Source organism: Gracilinanus agilis, chromosome 3, assembly GCF_016433145.1.
Source record: "Gracilinanus agilis isolate LMUSP501 chromosome 3, AgileGrace, whole genome shotgun sequence".
NCBI classification, from domain to species: domain Eukaryota; kingdom Metazoa; phylum Chordata; class Mammalia; order Didelphimorphia; family Didelphidae; genus Gracilinanus; species Gracilinanus agilis.
The window spans coordinates 272,362,025-272,384,218 of NC_058132.1; the positions used below are offsets into that span (position 1 = coordinate 272,362,025).

Genomic DNA, 22,194 nt, shown 5'->3' on the forward strand with positions numbered 1-22,194 from the left:
TCATTTAATTTTAAGTTTTAAATATTTTTTCCTTTCCACATTCCTTCCCTCACTCCTTCCCTCACACCACGAACTGAAATGATAAGAAATCTGATATAGATTTTACATGTGTAATCATGTTTTTAATCAGTTTTTACATATTGGTCATTTTGTAGAAGAGATCTCAAACAAAAAGAAAAATGAAAGAAAATTGATTGTTAATGATTACTACTATGAAATACAATTTGAAATCTGGTTCTCCTAACCTGTCTTCCTAAACGTTTCCTTTTCCTACACATTTTCTCATTTATAATGTATCAGTGCCTATTCACTCACACTTTCAATCAAAGAGGATTTACTAGGTACTTAGTATATACTAGGCACTCTTTCCTAAGACAAAAATCACCTCTATTCTTAAGAAACAACAACTCTCCAATGAGGCACATAGGTGGACAAGACTCTAGTTTGCAGTTAGGAAGAAATGAATTAATATCTTCTTGGAATTTACCAATTGTGATTCTGGGCAAGTCATTTAACCTCTATAAATCTGTTTAAAGTACTTTCCTTCTGTGACAATTATATATATATATATATATATATATATATATATGTGTGTGTGTGTGTGTGTGTGTGTGTGTGTGTGTGTGTGCGTGTGTGTGTGTGTGTTGCTATTGATACTAATTGATTCATAAATGTGACTTTGACAAAATTAAACAAGTATGACCAAAAATATTTAGTTTTATTTCAGTTGTGTCCTGGATTTCATGCCATATATCATATTACATTGTGATCTTTCATTATCTTTTTAAATCTGTGATTTTAAGAGAATGAATATTACTCCTAAGAAACATGAAAAAAATGTAGCTTTAAAGCAGCACACTTCAATGGCTTTTAAAGATATTGAAGGAGCTGTTGATCTAGGAGTTTTACATCTCAAGGATCCTTGAAGTCCCTAATCAAAGAGAATCAGTCACAATGTAGCAAGAAAAAGAAAGTTTAGTGAAAATGAAAAATGTTAAAAACTATCAAACAATTGTAGGGGCAAAGTCCAATTAATCCTCAGAAAATAAAGAAAATATGCAGAAGGGCATGAAAGCCAAATGAGACTGATATTGATTCTTCTTCAGTATGGGTAAACTTCTTGAATTAAATATCATTATTAGAACTATTTTTGTAAATTTCTGTTTATCATTATTATTAAGAATAATTCTTGCAATAGATAGAACAATAAAAATATTGAAACACTAATGACTAGGGAAAGATAATTTCACCCTTGGAAGTAATTTTTATTCATTCATGTCTATACCAAAAATATTGTCAGAAGAAGTGTAGGTGAGACATTAAGACATGAGGCATCGTCATCATACTGAAAACACTAACCATGCTTACCGTGGGTATATATGTTTTATATGTATATTATTTACATGTATACATACGTGTATATATTTCCAAATTTAGATGGAATTATGTAAGACAACTTTTTATGATAAAGGTTAATAAAATTATCCAAGAGATGGAGATAAATATTATTTAATATATTGAGACATTCTTTGATTTAAAATGCATTAGAAATCTTTGGGAACTTAAAATCATATTTATACTTAAGAATTGACTTTGCCAAAATATATAATATCTAACATAATAAAAGTGTGGTTTCATGATGAATTTCAAAATGTGTTGAAATACTAAGAAGAAAATGCAAAATCTTGTAAAAATTTATCTCAACAAAAGTCATCAACACACATTTATTTAGCTCTCAGGACATGCCAGGCACTGTGCTAAGCAACAGGGATACAAAGAGAGGTTAAAAAATATAGTCCCTATTCCTTAGGGGCTCAAAGTCTAATAGGTAAGACAACATGAAATATATTAAATTATTTAAGAACTAAATCTATATAATATAAATTGGGTATAATCTTGGAAGGAAAGCACTAGAATAAAGGGAGAATAGGATAAGCTTCTTACATAATGTAAGATTTCAGTTGGGACATGAATTAAGGCAGAGAAGTCAGAAGAAGAAAATGAGAGAAAAGATATTTTCAGGCACTGGGAACAGGCAATGAAAATGTTCAGAGTGAAGCAATGGAAATGTATTGTTATGGTAACAAGTAGAAGAGTATCACTAGGTTGATATTTGGAGGGTAGTGAGATAATTTTGAAGGTAGTAAGGTAAATGAATAGTGGGTAGGTAGAAAGGTACCAGATTGTGAAAGGCTTCAAATGCCAAATAGAGGATCTTATATTTGATCCTGTAGGACAAAGTGAGTCACTGGAGTTTATTGGATAGTGAGTAATGTGATTAAGTCTGTGTTGTACAAAGACCAATTTGACATTTGAGAGAAGAATTGACTTAAGTGAAGAAAAGACTTGAGATAGACAAACTAGAAGTCTACTGCAATTTTACAGGGAGGAGGTAATTAAGGATTGTATCAGGGTGACAGTCATGTCCGAGAAGAACAGGGGGAATATTTGAGAATTACATAATTTACATTATGAAGGTGAACCTCAAGAGAACTTGGGACCTCATTGAATATAGGAAGTGAAAAAGGAAGAAATTGGGTATCATAACTAAGTTGTGAACATGAGTTACAAAGGTTAGTGGAAATTTCAATAGTAATAGAATCCATGTCCCAAAAAAGAATCAGAAACTATTCTTTAAGAAATTCATTTTCATCTTGGACTCTGTGCTAGACTTGAGAAGGGTCACCTTTGCAGAGTGACAATTATTGATGCTACATCTTTTTAGGTGTCATAATTTAATTTATGCTCTTTGTATCTGAGTGAGTATATATAGACACAAAATGTCCATGTGTGTCATGGACTCCTAGGTATAGATATCTTTGCATATACATATGTGTTTATGTATATATGTATGTCCAAATGTTTATATGTGTTAATATATGACAAGAAGGCTTTATAGTGAATAGAATGCTATACTTTGAGTCAAGAAGATCTAAAGTTGTAGTCTTGCCTCTGATAGTAGCTGTACAGTTCTGACGTTATTTAATTTCACAAACTCCCATTTCCTCATTTGTAAAGTAAGGATATTAATAACAATAATTTCAAGTGGCTATTGTGAGGATGTCAAATACCTGGTAAACTTCAAAGCACTATATAAGTGTAAATTATCTTGGCTTTAATATACTGATCTATATTAGGGAAGACTAAATAAAGAGCTGTAACATTATACATAGAAAAAAATGACCATCTATCAGTTGTACAACCATTACACACAGGTCTAGAAAATGAGACAATGTGGGGGCAGCTGGGTAGCTCAGAGCCAGGCTTAGAGATGGGAGTCCCAGGTTCAAATATGGCCTCAGATACTTCCTAGCTATGTGACCCTGGGCAAGTCATTTGACCCTCATTGCCTGGCCCTTACCACTCTTCTGCCTTGTAAACAATACACAATATTGATTCTAGGATGAAAAGTAAGGGTTTAAAAAAGAAAAAGAAAATGGGGCAACGAGGCCCAAACAATGGTGCTTTCTAGTGATTTGTGATGTGTTCATTCACTAAAGAAGTGTCATATTAACTCTAGGTTTATCAAGAGAAGAAAATTAGATCTTTAGATTATTAAATACATGTCCAACCCCAAGGTCCACTAGAAAAATAGAAAATTGTTATAGTAGGTTGCCTATAGATGCTCTAAAATTAAAAACTTGGGGAAAATATGCTAATAGTATAGCACAAAATTAAAGAATGGCTACTGGTATTTTGTTCAGGTTCCTTTGAAGGAGGCAGAGGGATTCTTTTATATTCTTTGTAAATTCTAGCCAGGTTAAGTAGATTAATGTGATGAAAATTGGCTCTCATAACTTATTGGATCACATGATGAAATAGTCCCTATGGGTCCAATTCCTTTTCCTCAAAAGCCTTTAAAAACATTCAGACAGACATGTTACTTGTAAAGGATCTTTGATTTGAGGCTTTAGGCTGAGTAAAGTATCAAACTATCCTAGTCTTGGCAGTTCTAGGAACAAAATTTGCTTTTTCCTCATTTCCATATAACAGATTATTGAGCTGGCAATTAAAGATTAAATGACTATTATGTGGACAAAAAACCAACATGTGTCACAAGCAATACGTGAAACCCTGTATTTCCTCTTCCTGAGCCTGGTCTCTATTCTGCCATACAGCCCCACAACTACCTTTTTTGTGTTGGTGAAGCTTTGAAAATGGATAAGCATTTCTTTTGGAAGAATTTCACATAGCATCTTTTTATATAAATTAGAGTTTCTTTAGAAAATCTCTCCAGGTTGACAATATTTTAGAGTCAAGGAGGTAGATCTTTGGGTCGTAACAACAGGCCTTCCTGAGGAAAACTTCCCACAGGATCAGAAAGACACAAAAGTTGAAATGAACAGTGAGAAATAAAAGAAAAGAAAGACACATAGTTGTCATAATCAAGGATAGAAGGGGAAAAATTTGCCTAAATTTTCTCCTCAACTAAAGAGCATCTAGAGAAACTATAGTTTAGAAAGAAGTTATTGCATTTGTGAGAAGTATTAAGAAATTCAATCCAAGACATGAGGTAGTAGGAAAAAAAACTAGAAAAATAAATCTGACCTTATATGTATCAATAAGATTTAGTGAACTGAAATGTTTGGTTAGAATGTAGGTTTGGATGGGCATATTTTCTTCTTTCAAAAGATACATAATATTTAAGATAGTCCAGAGAAGGAGCAATACAAAGAAATAAAATTAAATCCAATTTACATAAATAACAAGTATTTGGTAGTAGAGATAGAAATGATGGAAACTTTGGGGAAAAGTAATCTCTCCCTCCAATAGTAGATGTTGTGAAAGAGATGAAATCTGGGCATGATCCACAGCATATTTTAGAAGAATATATTTGAAAAGGTTTAGAGGAAGTATAAATAGGATAGACTAAAATTACATAAATGAAATTAGATGACGGAATATGAGAATCTCTTCAGAACAAGAGAAACAATTCCCTTAAGAAGAAAAAAGTGTACATAAAGAAATTAGGTAAATTAAAATTTGAAATTATGTGTAAGAGATGGAAAATGTCAAGTAATAAAGAATAAAGTCAAAAATACATCACAATTTTTCTAAGAGCATTAGGGGAGGTAAGGGAATCAGTTGAAAGTGGTAAAGAAAGCAAAAGTCAACAGAAAGCCAGGGAAAGGACATGGAGGATGCATTTTGCACATATGGGACAAGAAGCTAAAAAGAAAGTATAGGATTGCTACTTAAAGTAAATGGGACAATAATAAGAGACAACAAAGAAAATACAAGACTCATCCAACTCTTATTTTATCTTTCTTTCCCTAAGAGTGAATATGATCTCTCAACTCTTAAGTATAGAAACTTTGAAATGATTGGTAAGAAGTTGATTTCTATGATAAATAAGAAAATGTTAAAAGTAAATAATTGAACTCCTTTTGACGAATTCAAGTCACTTGGCCCAGATAAGTTACATACTAATGTACTGAAAGAAGTGATAGAAGCAACTATTAAGCCATTCTCAGTGATATTTGAAAGGCTGATGCTGAAATGCCTCAGAGAGCAGTATAAATTTAATGGATAAAAGGAAGCAAAATTAAGATTGAAATAAAACAAAAGCAAACAAAAATCTTGCTAACAATTAAAGCTATTCTTATTCCTAGAAGGTCTTCTAGCAAACACACTAGTCAGGTGTGCTATTGGGATTCTTTGTCAAATATAGGTAAGACTATATAATAATTGAAAGTTATCTTTCAGTTCTAAAATTCTATACTTCAGAGATTGGTGTCCAACCCAAAATATGGCTATAAAGATGGGAAGTATTTCACATTGTTACAGATTATGTTAAAAAATGGTAAAAACAGAAAATGATACAGAGGAAGATAAGCTTCAGAGGCTCCACTCACATTTTCTTTGAAGAAATACATAGATAATCTAACCTTGCACCACAGACAGTGCTTATGTACTATCATTATACCAGTCCAATTTTTAGTGCAATCCACAACACAGATGGAAGAGTAAAGAAGTCAATGTCAAATAAGATTTTTAGAAACTGATAACATCTGAACTCTCTCCTAATCCTGATTGATGTAATATTCATTCTGGATTTATCAAAAGAAGAAAACTAAATCTTCAGATTATTAAATACATGTCTAACCTCAGGTCCACTAGAAAAATTGCACCAGTTACAATAGGTTGGAAGTTACATGGCTCAGTGGATTGAGAGCCATGCCTAGATACAGGAGGTTTTGGATTCAAATCTGACCTCAGACACATCCTAGTTGTATGACCCGAGGCATGTCACTTAAGCTCCATTCCCTACCTTAACCAGTCTTCTGTCTTACAACCAATATTCAGTATTGTCCTAAGACAGATAGTAAGGGTTTTTTTAAAGACATGGAAAGATTTATATAAATTGATGGAGAGGGAAATGAGCTGAATTAGAATAATGTATATTATAATATTAATACAAAAATGAAATCATGAAGAATGAACAAGAGAACAATGCATATAAAAGCAACATTGTAGGAACATGTTTTGAAGGCTTTAAGAACCATAATAAATACAATGATCATTTAAGATTCCAGTGAACCAATGTTGACAATACCCCATTGTGGAGAAGAGATGGATATGTAGTGAGAAATGAAACATATATTTTTGTGAACAGCTATTGGGAGAATTTGTTCTGGGTGGCTAAACATTTATTTGTTCATTTTTCAGTGATATGATACTGTAAGGGGAAAAAGGAGTTTTGATTGGATAAATATTAAAAGGTTGATCACCAGGGGATTGAACAATTAATAGTCCCCAATTAAAGATTAAAATGACTTTTATAGAAATTGATTTACAAATGAGAAGAGGAAGTAGAGATAAGGAAATAAGAAAGAGGATAAGATAGGATAAGTAATCTAACACATTAAGTAATTTGCTCTGATCCCCTAGTTTTATCCAGTAGATCTAATTAACCCTCAGCCAAGGGAAATTGGGCCTTGATCCCAAGGCCAGAAAGCAGAGGCCCAAAGGGCCTTGAAGGAGAACAAAGCAAAAGCTTCAGTCACAGAGTCTCTATTAAAAGTGTAAGGGGGAAAAGGGGTTTTTTTTGGTCAAATATATTAAAAAATGGTCACCAGCGGACTGAACAATTATCAATACTCAATTAAAAATAATCTCAAGTCAAAATTGACTTTTATGAAAGTATTTTTACAATTGAGAAGAGACAGAGGAAATAAGGAAATAAGAATCTAACAGAGTAGGTAAATTACAACAATCCTCTAATTAATCCAGGTAGATCTAATTAACCCTCAGCCAAAAGTCAGAGGGCTAAAGGCCCTTCATTCATAGAATCTCTATAAAAGGGAAGTTCCTTAAGAGAATCAGGAAGATTCAGTCTTTTAATTCACCACATGGACTTCTAAAGAAGATATTGAAAGCAGTTTAACCAAGGTCTCAGTGTTACAGCCAGCACTCCTCCATGAACCAGGAAAACTCAAAGAGTTTCTTCACCAGCAACCCTCTTCACCAGAAGACTTCTCTCCAGCAGAAGACCTTCTCCTTTTAAAGGGTCACTTATGCATCACTTCCTGTGCCTCCCTCCTAGTTTGCGTGTTCAATGACAATAGGCATTTCTCATAGGACTGCCTAGGGGGCAGTCAGTTGATTCTGATTTGTCACCCACTCTAGCACATTGTGGTTATGGACCTCCCAAAATTGGAGGTGCTCTCACCTTTGGTGGTTAATCTAAAGATGGGCAGTGTAGATTTAATCTAATTATCATAATAGTTGGGAAGTTAAATTGGATTTCTCTTCATTTAATACAATACAGAGAGGTGTGGAAAAGTGAAATACATGAAATACTGCATACATGTTATTATTAGTCTCATTTAACTTCACTTTGTTACAAAAGACTGCTGTAATGGAATCAGAGTAATCTATAAATCTATAATCTAAAAGTATGTGCAACATAAATCAAAATTTTACATTGGGGTTATTAGGAGGAAAAGAAACAAAGATGGTGGAGTAAAAGGAGCATTCTAACCAATCTTCCCTAAAATTCCCTTCTAACAACTTTAAAATAATACATCAAATCAAATCAAATTCTAAAGAAACATAATCTACAAAATGTTTAGGCAAAATAATTTTCCAACTTAGGACAATTTAGAAGGACAGAAGAATGGGTCTATGGCATTTGGGTGGGGGCTTAGGCCAAGAGTTCAACGTACTAGTAAAACCAGCTTTGGATTGAAGCAGTGGTAGCAGCAGCATTGGTGACAGTACCAGAAACTCTCAATGCCTTGTAACTATAAGAGGATTTAACATTTGGTAAGAAAAATGTGACAGAGGAATCTTGTACTAGCACCAGTTGCCATTTGAAATTTATAAAGCCCATTACCAAGTTCTGTGTTGAAGTCCCAGGACACATAAGACTAGCTGTCATAATGAAGCAAGAGACCTACTTCCATGTCATAATTCCAAGGATGAAGAATTGTGTTTGAAGAAGCAAGGGTCTAACCTAGGTAAGAACAAGAGGATAGATCAAGAGAGCAGTTACCACATCTTCCTCAAGATCACATTACTATGGAAGTAGTAACAATTAATAAGAGGTGAAAAAATACAAAAGATGAGCAAAATAATATTTTTAAATACATTAAGAGCAATAGAGGAAAGTTGTGGGAAATGAAATGTGAGCAATGAAGAAAATAATGAAAAGAAAATTAATAGCTTGGTAAAAGAGACACAAAAATACTGAGGCACTCTTTTAAATATTGGCCAAATAGTTAAAAAAAGAGGTATAAAACCTCAATGAAGAAATTCCTTGAAAATTGGAATTAGTCAAATAGAAAGCAATTACATCATGAGAAATAAAAATGTTAAAATAATGCAAAAATGGAAGAAAATGTGAAACTTCAGGGAAATGATTGACAAATAATTTAAAAAGAGATAGTTTAAGAATTATTAGATGAGTGAAAAAGCATAATGAAAGAGCATATATCATAGTTCAACAAATTATAAAGAAATCAATGTGAATGATCATAAGGTAAAGAGGATAAAAGTAAGTAAAATGGATTTTGTTTACACAAAGTAAAAAAGGTTTTGCATAAACAGAAACAATACAGACAAAATTAGAAGTAAAGTAGAGAAGTGGGGAAAGAGAAAGTAAGTTTCTAATAAGAGTTTGCTTTCTCAAATATGTAGTGAACTGAGCCAAATTTGTATTTAAAAAGAGCTATTCCCTATTTACGTATGAAAAGATGAACAGGCAATTTTCAAGAGAATAAATCCAAGCTTTCCATACTCATATTACAATTATATAAATCACTAAAAACTAGAGAAATGCAACTTAGACCAACTCTGAAAAACCACCTCACAGTCATCAGATTGGTTAACATGACAGAAAAGAAAAATGGCAGATACTAGGGGTGATATGGAAAAGTAGGTATACTAATTAGATTGTAAGTGGAGTTGTGAACAGATTCAATCATTTTGAAGAAAAATTTGGAACTATGTCCAAAGGACTCTAAAACTCTACAGACACTTTTGACTGAGAAAAGTCACTATTAGGTTTATATCCCAAAGTGAACAAAGAAGAAATAAAAGGACTTATATGTGCAAAAATATTTATAGCAGCTTTTTTTGTGGTAGTAAAAAACTGGAAACTGAGGGGATGCCCATCATTTGGAAAATAACTATATTGTAGTATATTATTTTGATGGAATACTGTTGGGTTCTATAAAAAATGGCAAGAAAAATGATTTCAGAAAAACCTAGAAAGACTCGTATGAATTGTTACAAAGTGAAGTAAGCAGAACCAGAAGAACAGGGTACACAGTAACAGCAATATTGTGATAATGATTAACCATTGAGACTTAGATACTTTAATCAATACAATGATCCAAGACAAGTCCAAAGGACTCAGGATGAAAAATGTTATCCACCTCCAGAGAGATCTGATGAATTCTGAATAAATACTTAAATTTCCTTTTTCCCCTTTATGTTTCTTGCTTTCTTTTTGAGGGGTGGGAGAGCAACATGATTACTGTGGAAATATATTTTGCATGAATTCACTTATATGAAGGATATAATACTACTGGCCTTCTCAATGGGTGGCTGAGATACTGGAGGGAGGGAGAGAAGGTGGAAATTAGAACACAAATTTAATTTTTTTTAATTGAAAAGATAACAATAAAACTGAAATGGATGAAAAATAATTTCTAATTAAATATGTTACAAAGATTTCTTCAGTAACAGATTATTTGGTTGATTTTAAGTTACACTTTGGGGTCTTATAGAGGATAAGTCAGTGACTAAGGCTTCCTTCAAGGTAAAATGAGTAGGCCTTTAGGTAGATGAACTGTTCAGTTTGTCAACAGATATGATGAATACTTTTTGGCTTATTTCTTAAACTTGTAATTTTTTGAAGGATCAAAAAAAACCTCAGCTGAGTTAATATCTATGACCTCAAGTCCTTGGTATGAATTATTAATACTACCTTGGAGCAAAAGCACATAGAATCCTCAAATACTTGCCCACATATCCCCAGAGGAGGACCATGAACAAGATAATTACTAAACTCTTGCTACCTACTTACTGAAGTGAACTCAATAATTTAACAGGAAATGAATTTCAGAAATATCCTGTATTACTGATTGTCACCAATTGACCCAAAATAAGATAGAATGCATATGACATAGTACATGTAAAAAGATGGCATCTCTATAGGAGTAATAATCTTGTGAATTTAATTCAGAAAACTATATATTAAGGGTAATTTATGTACATTTATATGACATTGCAATAGATATAGTTGTATATTATTCTAAGTTAGCTATCAATAATATCAATATTATAAAACATTAACAAAATATGTAATAAATGAATATGACATATATTCATATACTGTTTAACGTCCATTTTCAGATCTGTCATTTATGCAAACAACTATATAAGTGAGTATTAACTTTATTATTATTACTATCTTCTATAATACTTAAGGTTTGCAAAGCACAAATGTAAGCATAATATCCTTGAATCTTCACCACTAGATAAGAAATCAGGGGCTAACAGATTGTGTCTTGACTATGATCATATAGTTATCTATATCTGAGGCTTCAAAACAAAGATTTTTTTGAATAAGGGTAAATAATTTATTCAGTGTACCACCTAGCTGCCCCTCAAAATGTATACATATATATGCAAAAAAATTTAATTAACCATGAGAAATTTTAGATTTTTTAATTATTTTGGTAGTTTGTTGACAAAATTCTCTCATGAAATTTGGGAATGATCTGAATGTCATAACCCACTTTTCAAACTAGACTTTTTTCTTTAGCACATAATAATACACTGCTCAGCACACAGTGAGAATTCAATGAATGTTACTAATTGATGTCTAATCACTTATAAACATTTAAGGATACTTTTGTTTTACTTTATTCAAATAAGAAAATATAAGTTCATAATTTTCCTATGAACAATTATTGTGATGCACAGAATGCCTCTCACTTGCTCACAGAATTTTTCTGCTTTCATTTGGAAATATTGATCTGAATGTCTTTTCCAGTACCACAGTTTCAACATATTCTTAAACTAAACTCATCACTTACGTTTAAAGCCTTTGTCTCCATCCAAATTCCTTGTTTCTCTCAATAGCATAATCATTCTCCCTGTCATCTAAGCTCAAGATCTCATTCATAATATAATAGACTTAGAGCTGAAATGAAACTTAAGAGGTAAGTAGGCTCAACCTCTTCATTTTACTAATGAGGAAACAGATATAGAGAATTTAAGTGATTTTCCATAGTTATAAAACTTGTCTCATAAGTATTATTCACTCTTTTTATCTCTTTCACCCCATTTCCTTTATCTAATCCATAGACAAGTTTATCCATTGGCTATAATATTTCTTAAATACATCTTTGACTTTCTATTCATACTGCTAAGATTTCCAGTTCCAGAGACAAGATGGTAGAGAAGAAGCAGGGAATTTCAAAACCACAATAAGAATTTTCTCCAACCAATCTTAAAAGAATGCCACTAAATGAATATGGGAGTGAAAGAACTAACAAGGAAACAGAGGTAAGCAGCTTTTAATAAGAGAATAACCTGGAAGGTAGGCAGAAAACATCTGGGGCATTGGAGTGAAAGGGGAGCAGAGTGAGCATGAGGCCGCAGCAAGGAATGAATAAAGAGCAAGCCAGAGCAAGCCCCAATGTACCTCTATTGTGCCAGGTTTTGAACATGAGTCCAAGTTAACACCCAGACCCCAGGACCATGCCTGGGTCAATAGTGGTCCAAAACAAATCATACCCCTTAAATTTCCAAGCAAATCTGCAGTTAGATTCCAAATTCCAGCCCAGGGCAGTCTGTGCTGCATAAGTTGATCAGTGTGGACCAAGAGGCTAGAATTTCAGTTATATGTAGTCATAGGGGTTAATTGAATCAAAAGTGGGAGGTAGTTCTTAGAACTCCCAGCCCACAGGCCATTATACCATCCTGGATGAACTGAAACTTGAAGAAACTCAGAAATAAAGCTAAGGGAAGTATCAAGAAAGGATTGAAGTTTAAGAAGGTGCCCTAACCTCTTGCAGAACAGAGTCTACATTTAATAAGACTGGGAAAATGAGGAAACATCAAAAAATAGCACCTAACTTAGAGAATTTTTGTGGAGACAAAGAGCAAGGCAAAGACAAAAAGGGGACAGTGAAAGCAAAGCAAACACATGCAAAGTCCAAAATAAAAATATGAATTGGATTCAGATTCTGGAAGAGTTCAAAAATGATTTTTAAAATCATTTAGGAGAGGCAGAGGAAAAATAGGGAAGAGAAATGAAAACAATGCAAGAAGAAATGGGCTAAATGAAAAAGAAGACTCAAAAGCTGGTGGAGGAAAATCATTCCTTAAAAATGAGAATTGCTTAACTAGAAGATAATGAATTTATGAGACATCAAGAAACAATAAAACAAAATCAAAGAATGAAAAGATAGTCACTTTCTCTTTCAGCTGGTAATAGAGAAGAGGTTGTGCCTGTGTCTTAGAATTTTGCAATTTCCTTCTCAATGGTCTGCAGGAGCTCATCTCCCTTGTTGACACTGTCTGTTTCTAAGAGATCCCCATTAGAACACCTATCTAAAGTCATTGCCTTGTTGTTTGGCCTTGCAGTACTACTGATTGATGTAAATGATCCACAGTCTTACTACATAATGATACTTCTTTCCCAATACAGTGAGAATTAATGAATGCTACTTCCTTCAAGCTTGAATCAAGGTTTTGTGTAGATGTGCCTGGTTTCTTTTTATCATTCCCCAAATCACTATATCCCTTTCCATAAATTACAGTGTTCTTTTACGTAATCACACTTCCTATCTACCTGTATTAGAAGAGGGATCATGGGAAATGTAGTTTCCAAGTCCCCTACATGTCCACAGGAAGGTTGTTATATATCTAAATATTTAAAACTCAAATGAACCCCAAATAACCCTCAAAGGAACCCCCAAAATTCCAAATAACACATTTCCCCCTGAGATCCAACAAAAAGACTGGTCTTTCTTGATGGATCTTGTAAACATATTCTACTTCTAAATTACAGGAATTTGGGGATAAAAGAAAAGAGAATAAAAACTAGCCAAGTTGACAAAAAGCCAATTGGGGCAGTTCCCTATTGGCATAAGAGTATACATTCAAAACAAATGTATTCAACTCCCCATAGTTTAATCAACTGTACCCCAAAGTTCAATTTGGATCTTCATGATCCAGGGAAGGCTCTTAAGGCATCTTCATGGTGCTTTCTCCAAACAGGTTTGTTGTCTGGATTCTGGGGAGATGGCACATTTCTTATCCTGAAATTACTTTCAAAAGAATTTAAACTTTACATTATATATTATAAAACATACATTTTCTTCTGAGAATTATACATTCCCTCCCTGAAATTACTCCTAAAAGAGTTAAAATTTTACATTATAGATTATAATATAGACATTATGATTATAAAACTTACACCCCCCTGAGGAAAATTCCAAATAACATGTTCTCCCCTGAAGATGGTACCCCAGGTCAGCTAAGGATACATAGCTGAGTCACGGGGTTGTATGAAATCAATTGGCAAAAGAAATAAAAAGGAATAAAATCCAAATAAAATCCAAATAAAAGAGGAAAAATTAACTTGTGAATGAAATGTAAAATGTCAAAATCTTATGTGCAAAAATGTAAGGGAAAATAAACTTATAACAGGTCCTTGAATCCAGGCCCAATTAAAGTGATTTAAGCAGTTTGCAATTACCCATTCAGGAGCCAGGACAACAGAAAGTTGCCATTCTATATATATGAGAAAAATTACAGGACTAAATATATGTGCAAGGGAAATGTCTTTCCCTGGTCTGATTTTCCTGCACCTTCTCAGGGAATAAGGCATTAGCCAATCTTAGGTGCTTTACTAGGAATTTAAGTTAAGGGGAAGTCTGGCCTCTAAAATGTTAGAAGGCTGTAACCCCAAAACTCAAATACTAGTCTCAAGCCCTTCAGTATTGGCATAGAACTTCCTCAGTCCATGGTCTGCGTAACCTTTTGCTCTTTGGCATGTTGCAGATTTCTCAGTTGGTCTCCATGACCTTGTGGCTCTTTTTAGCATTTCTCCTAGAATCAGACAGAGAGACATTAATCACAGTCTCATAATATTTATCAATAATTGGCAGGTTGCCATAGTCTAAAGCTTTTTGTGTAAGCATTAATATTATAGAAAATATATATTTACATTAAACTTATATTACTGTAAAATCAAAAAAGGATTAACATTGATTATATGTACTTTCAGTACAAAAATGGGAAAAAAAGAAAACCTCAATTGCTCTATTAAAAAAATTAAAAGGAAAAGCAATAAGAAAATTTAAAATCCAGGGGGAAAAATGCTATGCCCTCAAGCATAAAAATGAGAGAAAAATGAGAGAAAAAGAAGAAAAATAAAAGAATGTTTTAAAAATCAAAAAATATATAGCTTAGAATTAGTGAAAGGTTTTTTTCATCCAAAAATTAGATCCATTTCCTGTTAAGTTTTTGTATGAATTGTGAGTGTAAATGGTTTTTATAAAATAGCAGATTCATAATGCACATTCAAATAAAGTACCATAATTTCCAATAACACATTTAAAGATAATAGCAAACAAACCCATTATATAATCACTTACAAATTCAACAGGTATAGTAAATCATTTAACCTTGGCTAAGATATTTTCTTAACAAACTCTATTACTGCCTCCACCACAATTGTAGGGCAGAACCTAAAAAAATATGATTAAAAAAAACTTCTGGGTCTAAATTATTCTCAGGAATTCTAGATCCTTGTGATGGGAAAGCAAGCTGAAACATAGAGCCTAAACATCAAGCATACAGGAGATCTCCTGGCTTCTGGTGTAAAAAAAAAAACTGGGTAGAAAACTTTCATGTTTCCTCTACCCCTTTAAGACAACAATTCTTTATAATAAATATATAAAACCTTATCATTTATATAGAAAGGTACTAGGCATCTAAAGTCAATTCTAAAGACCTCTTATAAAATTATAATTTAAATTCTCTAAGGTTGTACACAATTATCAAGATATAATAAAAACTTAAGACATGTAATTCTATAGTTGAGATGACGAATTCAGTATACATAAAGCTTATGGGCTTTTATAACTTAAAAATGTCTAAGATGTTCATAAATGGTACAGATAACAGAATTGGATTAATACAGGTAAACTAAAAAAATGAAACCTTAAAGAAATCAGGAAATACAATATAAGAAACAGATTACAAGCTATACAGTCAAAAACCCTCTTTACCAATTCTGATAGATTTGTTCACTATTTTGGGAGTTACAATAAAATCATAAACAGAATTAATCTAGCAGCCAAAACTTCATTAGCTTAAAATGATTCAGTGCAACAGAAAAATCAACAAAAAAACAAAATTAATTCACAAAACTAATTAGCAAAATACAATAAGATACAGAGACTTAAAAAAAACCCATTCAGTTCTGTGTTTTTAAAATCCCCCTCTGGTCCAATTCAAGGTCCTTCTAACTGATCTCTGTGCTTGAGCACAGTGTGGATGACTCCATAAGGGTATATAGTTCAATGTCTTGGGCAGGCCTAGCATGTGTACAGGGTGAATTTCTCCCCTGAGTTTCAGGCAAGATAATCGCAAGGAATAGTTTGAAATAGGCCATGTGGCCCATGCTTGCCATTCTACTTCCTGTTTGAAGAGTTAAAGCTAGGGCCCACATGGAAGCCAACTGGGGTAGGGGCTAGAAAAAAGCTGCAGGTTGAAGAGCTTGTGGGGGAGGGCTAGGTCAGGTTTAAGAAAAACCACATGGAGGGCGGTAGTAGAGTAGAAGCTCCCTTCAAGTTAAAAGTCATTAATGTCCAAGAGGATGTGGGCAATGAGAGAGAAGGGGGGAGTGGTTTACATACTTCCCAAATGTTAAGCAGCTGCAGCAGTCTCTGGGATTGGCATCAAGTGGTGGGGCAGGAAGCAGCTCCAGAAGCGGAGGCCAGGGTTCGAGATCAAGGGCAGAAAACAGCAGCAGCAGCAAGGTATGAAACTGGCATTTGCGAGGACCATCAGGCATTCAACTTAGCAGGAGTAGGGATAAGCACTGGGAGGCAGGAAAAGGCTTGGGAACCCAGGGAGGGTCTGGAGGGAGAGGCTGAAACTGGCTGAAGCAGCTTCCAAGGTAATTGGTAGGCAAAACTAAATTGCTGCTACCCACAAAAACACGGCATTTAAAACCACTTTACCCTTTCCCTGAAAGGCAGCCATGGGGCTGTGGAGAACAGGGAGAAGAGAAAGAGCGAAACCCAAAACTGCAAAGAATTGCATGGCATGGTGGGTTATCAGAAAAATTGAGAATTACGTTTCCAACGTGGTTTGCCAAACTGTTACCCAAACTGCACCAGAAGATCCAGAGTGAATTTCAAGACATGGCGAATTTGAACTTGGGGCTGGAGGTTGAATGTATTTATTTTGAATGGACACTTTTATGCCAGAGAGGAGACTGCCCCCTAAATGGCTCTTGTCAATGCACCAAACATTGGTTTTATTCTTTTTCCCTTTTATTTCCCTTTTATCTCTGAATTATTGTAAAATTTAATTTGATTATGTTTTCATGATACATTGGGGAGACTGGTCTCCCAAAGGGTCACAGGGGGGAATGTAAAGTTGAAAAGACCTTGTACCCCTTTAAACTACATTACCCAAACTCCCTTTCACCATACCCATAATTCCTTAAACCTTTTCCTATTGGTGGTTTGTTTTCACGGGCTGTTTTGGTATGGGTGTTTTGGGAGTGGTGATGGGGCTTTTGGAGAGGAGGTGGCATGGTAAAGGGTGAGTTGTGACTCTTTCCCTATGCTTTTAATAAATCCTTATAAATATCATACTTTGGAGGTATTGCATATTAATTTTAAAACTTACACTCCTCTGATTGTGTGACATCAGAGCCATGTTCTTTATTTCTTCTATCTCTTTGGCGTTTTGTGCCTCTTTCAGCTACCTTTTTAGCTCTGTAATTTCCTTGTCCTTCTCTGAGGCCTTAGATTGTTTAAGCTCATTATCCCTGGACTCATGTACATAGGCTACAGTTTTCCTCAGTTCCTCAGTGGGCATGGTCTCCCATTTTGGGCAATGCAACTTGAAGTAGGATTGAATATGATTTGCACTACCCTTCACGAACTGATGCATAAATCTCAATCATCTCCATACAAACCTGATGGATAGCCACTAGCCAAAATGTTGCACAAGCTTTCCATAACCCATATAACAGCACTCCAGAGCACCCTAGTATGACAATGGCTCTATTAACCAAGTTGGCCATAATAACAACTTCCCACTCAGGTTCAGAAAGAAATCCTAGGCTGGCTGGCCAAACTGTTATTTGTGGGAAGCTGTGAAAGGCCAGTGGTCTGGAGAGTAATCTGGTGTTATCTTCTTTTGGTTTATGGAGAGGACACACACACAGGCTCTCAAGCAGGCTTGACAGAAGGGAGGAGTAGGATCTTTCTGAGTGCTCCTTCACTTTCCCTCCCTCCCACTAGGCAGTTGGAAAACTGTTACTGAAAGATGATGGTGGGCAGACTTGATAACTGCAGGGCCAGGTCAGTAACTTGGGAAAGGCTGAACTCCTAAAGATGTTAACTTTCTCTAAACTATTTCCCCACAGGTTTGAATAGGAGAGAATAGGAGAAGCTTGATGTCTTCGAAGCTATAAAGCAGAGAGGAAAGGTCTTGCTTTTGGGCTACAAGGCAGGAGAACTCAGCTTGTGGAGTTGTGAGTATTTCCCTAAATACAGCCAGACACTACTCCCTAATGATTAAAAGTTTAATGATATGTGGGGAAGGGAAGAAAGGGAGATCAAACAAGGATAGGTCTGGAAAGCCCTGAACTGTTATGTCCAAGCAGCCCCTCCCCCCAAAGGGGAAAAGGTAACTTGATTTGCTAGTTAGCTTTCTAAACCTATAAATCTTCTCTAATATCTAAATAAATAAATAGAGATAATTGTGATATTGATTCGAAGGTCCAATCAAGATTAAAGCAGGTTGGCAGTTGGGAAGTAAAAATGGATTTGTTCAAATTCAAGCCTCTAGTTCTCAAGAGCAACCAAGATCTGGGGTCAGCAAAAAGAGTGATCTGCTCACTTCCACCCCAGGAACCAACTGCCCTTAACTGCCTTAAACTTCCCCCTCTCCCAGAGTTCTCAGGGGCCCCCCTGGAATTCTGAGCTGTGGATTGACTTCTTATTTTGCATCTGGAATTTCACTCTGCCATTTCAATGTCACAATTCCTACATGGAAAGATGATATTGTTCATTCTTAAAATTCTTCTTAGTAGAAGAGCAGATAGAAGGAGTATACTTAGACATAGAGTAGAGAAGTGAGCTGATTATGATGATATGATATATGAAAAAAAATCAAGGGGTGAAAAAGAGGATTGTAGTCAGAGAAAAGGGAATGGGGAGTTGGAATGGGATAAATTATATAACATAAAGAGGTGCAAAAAAATTATTACAGCAGAGGGGAAGATGACGGTGGTGACAGGAAATGCTTAAACTTTACTCTCATCATAACTAGCTAAGAGAGGGAATAACAACCATATTCATTTAGATATGGAACTCGTTATTACCTTACAGAGAAGCAGAAGGGGAATGACAAGGGAAGGGATTATCAATGAAAAGCAAAACACTGGTAAGGAAGAACAGAGAGAAAGGAAGAAGAGCAGGATCAAAATAGGAAAATAAGATGGAGGGGAATATACAGTTGGTAATTATAACTCTGAATGTAAATGGGATGAATTCACCCATAAAATGGAAGCAGAGTGTATTAAAAAATAAGAATCTGGCTCTCAGATTTTTTCCCAAGCTCACTGCCAGGATCCTCTGCTGTTGTCACATCCCTTAGACAAGATGGTGAAGGTTGGAGTCAATGGATTTGACGGCATTGGACACATGATGACCAGGGTAGCATTCAACTGCAGTGAAATAGAAGTTATGGTCATCATTGACCCCTTCATTGACATCAACCACATGGTTTACATGTTCTAATATGATTCTACCCATGGCAAGTTCAAGGGCACTGTAAAGGCAAAGAATGGAAAGCTGGTGATCAATGGAAAAGCCATTACCATCTTCTAGGAGTGGGATCCTGCTAACTTTAAATGGGGAGATGCTGGAGCTGAGTACATTATGGAATCCACTGGCATCTTTATCAGCATGGAAAATGCCAGAGCCCACTTGAAGGGTAGAGCCAAGCAGGTTATTATCTCTTCCAATTCTGCTGATGCCCCAATGTTCATAATGGGGGTGAATCATGAGGAATAAGATAATTTCCTCAAGATCATCAGTAACACCTCCTGCACTACCAACTGCTTGGTCCCCTTCACCAAGATCATTCATGACAACTTTGGCATTGTGGAAGGACTCATGACCACAGTCTATGCTCTTACTGCTACCCAGAATACAATAGATGGCCCCTCTAGGAAGCTGTGGTGTGATAGGCATGGGACTGCCCAGAATATCATCCCTGCTTCCACTGATGCTGCCAAGGCTGTGGGCAAGGTCATACCTGAGTTGAACAGGAAGCTCACAGGCATAGCCTTCCATATTCCTACTCCCAGTGCATCCATGGTGGATCTGACTTGCCACCTGAAGAAAGCTGCCAAATATGATGATATTAAGAAGGTGGTGAAGCAAGTTCCAGAGGGATCCTTGATGGGCATCTTGGGATACACAGAGGACCAGGTTGTATCCTCTGACTTTAACAGTGACACCCACTCTTCTACCTTCGATGCTGGTGCTGGCATTGCCCTCAATGACCATTTTGTCAGGCTCATTTCTTGGTATGACAATGAGTAGAGTTACAGCCATCATGTAGTAGACCTCATGATGTATATGGCCTCCAAGGAGTAAAGTGGAAAGCCATGGATCTTCATCCCTAGCCAAAAAAAAGAGTAGTTCCACCATTGAGGAGCCCACATCCATAATAACCTATGTCCCTATGCTGGGGATCCCATGCCCTGTTCACATCCCTTCCCCAAAGCACCCCTATACTGGGGTGGAGGAGCATAGAGTCCTATCTTGTATACCATCAATAAAGTCATCACATTCAGTGCAAAAAAAAAAAAGAGAGAATGTATTCACACTGACACCAACCAAGTTCTGAGTCTTCATGAAACCTACCTGGACTACTGTTAAAGACACTCAATAGACTTTAATGTTTCTAAATATTTCTTTCTCTAATACATCATTCATAGAGCTGCCAATAATCATATTATAAATAGTTTTGATTGCCACTTCCCAATTCAAAAATCTTCAATATTCACCTTTACCCATGGCCTATAAAATGAAAGACTGTTTAGCCTGACATCTAAGGCCTTCCATTAAATCTCTTTTAGCATATCCTGTATTCCCATTCACAAACTCTATATTCTATTCATATTGAATTGAATTTGCTTGCACATATCAAAATTGCTCACAACTCACCTGTGTAAATGTTACCAACAGATCTCTTTTTTTTTTATTTTGAGATCTCTTTAAAAAGACTACTTAGAAACATCTCCATTCATATTATCAGCAGTCTCAAACCAAAATATTTGAAAATGCAATATGATTATTTCATTTAATTATATGTGTTAGAGGGTGCAAATACCTTAAAAAGGTATTTTCAAAAGATAGAAGAGAAGATAATGAAGGATAAACATGCATGAGTTGCATTGTACTAGAAAAAATGGTATATGGATGTCTAAAAAATAGAATGGGCTGATTCTGGTGGTGAGGACAACAAAAATGGTTTAGCTATATGATAGATAAAAAAATGATCGGAAGGAAGAAGACTACTGATTGCACAGTAGAATGAAAATAATGTATCACAGAATGAAAGGTAAAGTTACTTCTTAATTCTCCTTCCATTTGCTCTGTCAGTGAAAATAATCTTCAACCTGAAAAGTAGAGAGAGAAATCATCTATTTAGGAGAGAGTTGAAATTCATGTTGTTAGATTAGAGGATCATACAGCTAATCTTAATATATGTAAGTCAAGATGCCCAGTTGAATTTCATCCCATATTACCAAAAGTACTGATGGCAGTAACTGCTTAGCTACTTAAGACACTATCATGACTTCAGAATGATATTGGAGAATAAGAAAAATGCCAAAGGACTATTTTATTGAGTGTCCATTATATTTAAGAAATAGCACAATATCCAAAGATCCATGTGACCTGGTCTCTGTAACAGATTTCAAACTATATTATGGAGCAATAACCATGAAACCTATTTGAGATAAATTTGAAAAAAAGGAAAAGCAGCTCACACTAAAGAAAGTAAATATTATATAAAAGTAATGTCATAGTGGTCTATTTAAAGATTTTTTATTTGATAAGGTCAGGAAAACTGGAAACCAGATTTGCATAATTTAACTTGAGAACAGCATCATAAGCCTATTTGTACAGGTTTCTGTGGAGTGTTCCTAGATATGCCCTAATATGTCAGCAGCTTTCTTATTAGACTAGGGGTGCAGGAGATCTATAGATGTACCATACCTTAACATACTATAGGGTTGCTATTCCTATTTTCTTCCTTTTTTCCACTTGAATTTTCTGCACCACTATTGTACACCTCTGACTCAGGAAGACAGAAGATACCTAGGGATTTTATTGGCTTGATGTTCTAGGGCCCTCCTTAGATCCCCTTTTAGACCCTTTCCCTGTAAGTGCTTCACCCCTTCCA

At 35.0% G+C, this 22,194-nt stretch overlaps 1 pseudogene; it reads left to right on the forward strand.

The window, feature by feature from the left end:
• The first annotated feature begins 19,373 nt into the window (after positions 1–19,373).
• LOC123239301 lies at positions 19,374–20,378 on the forward strand (annotated as a pseudogene).
• Positions 20,379–22,194: the final 1,816 nt, after the last annotated feature.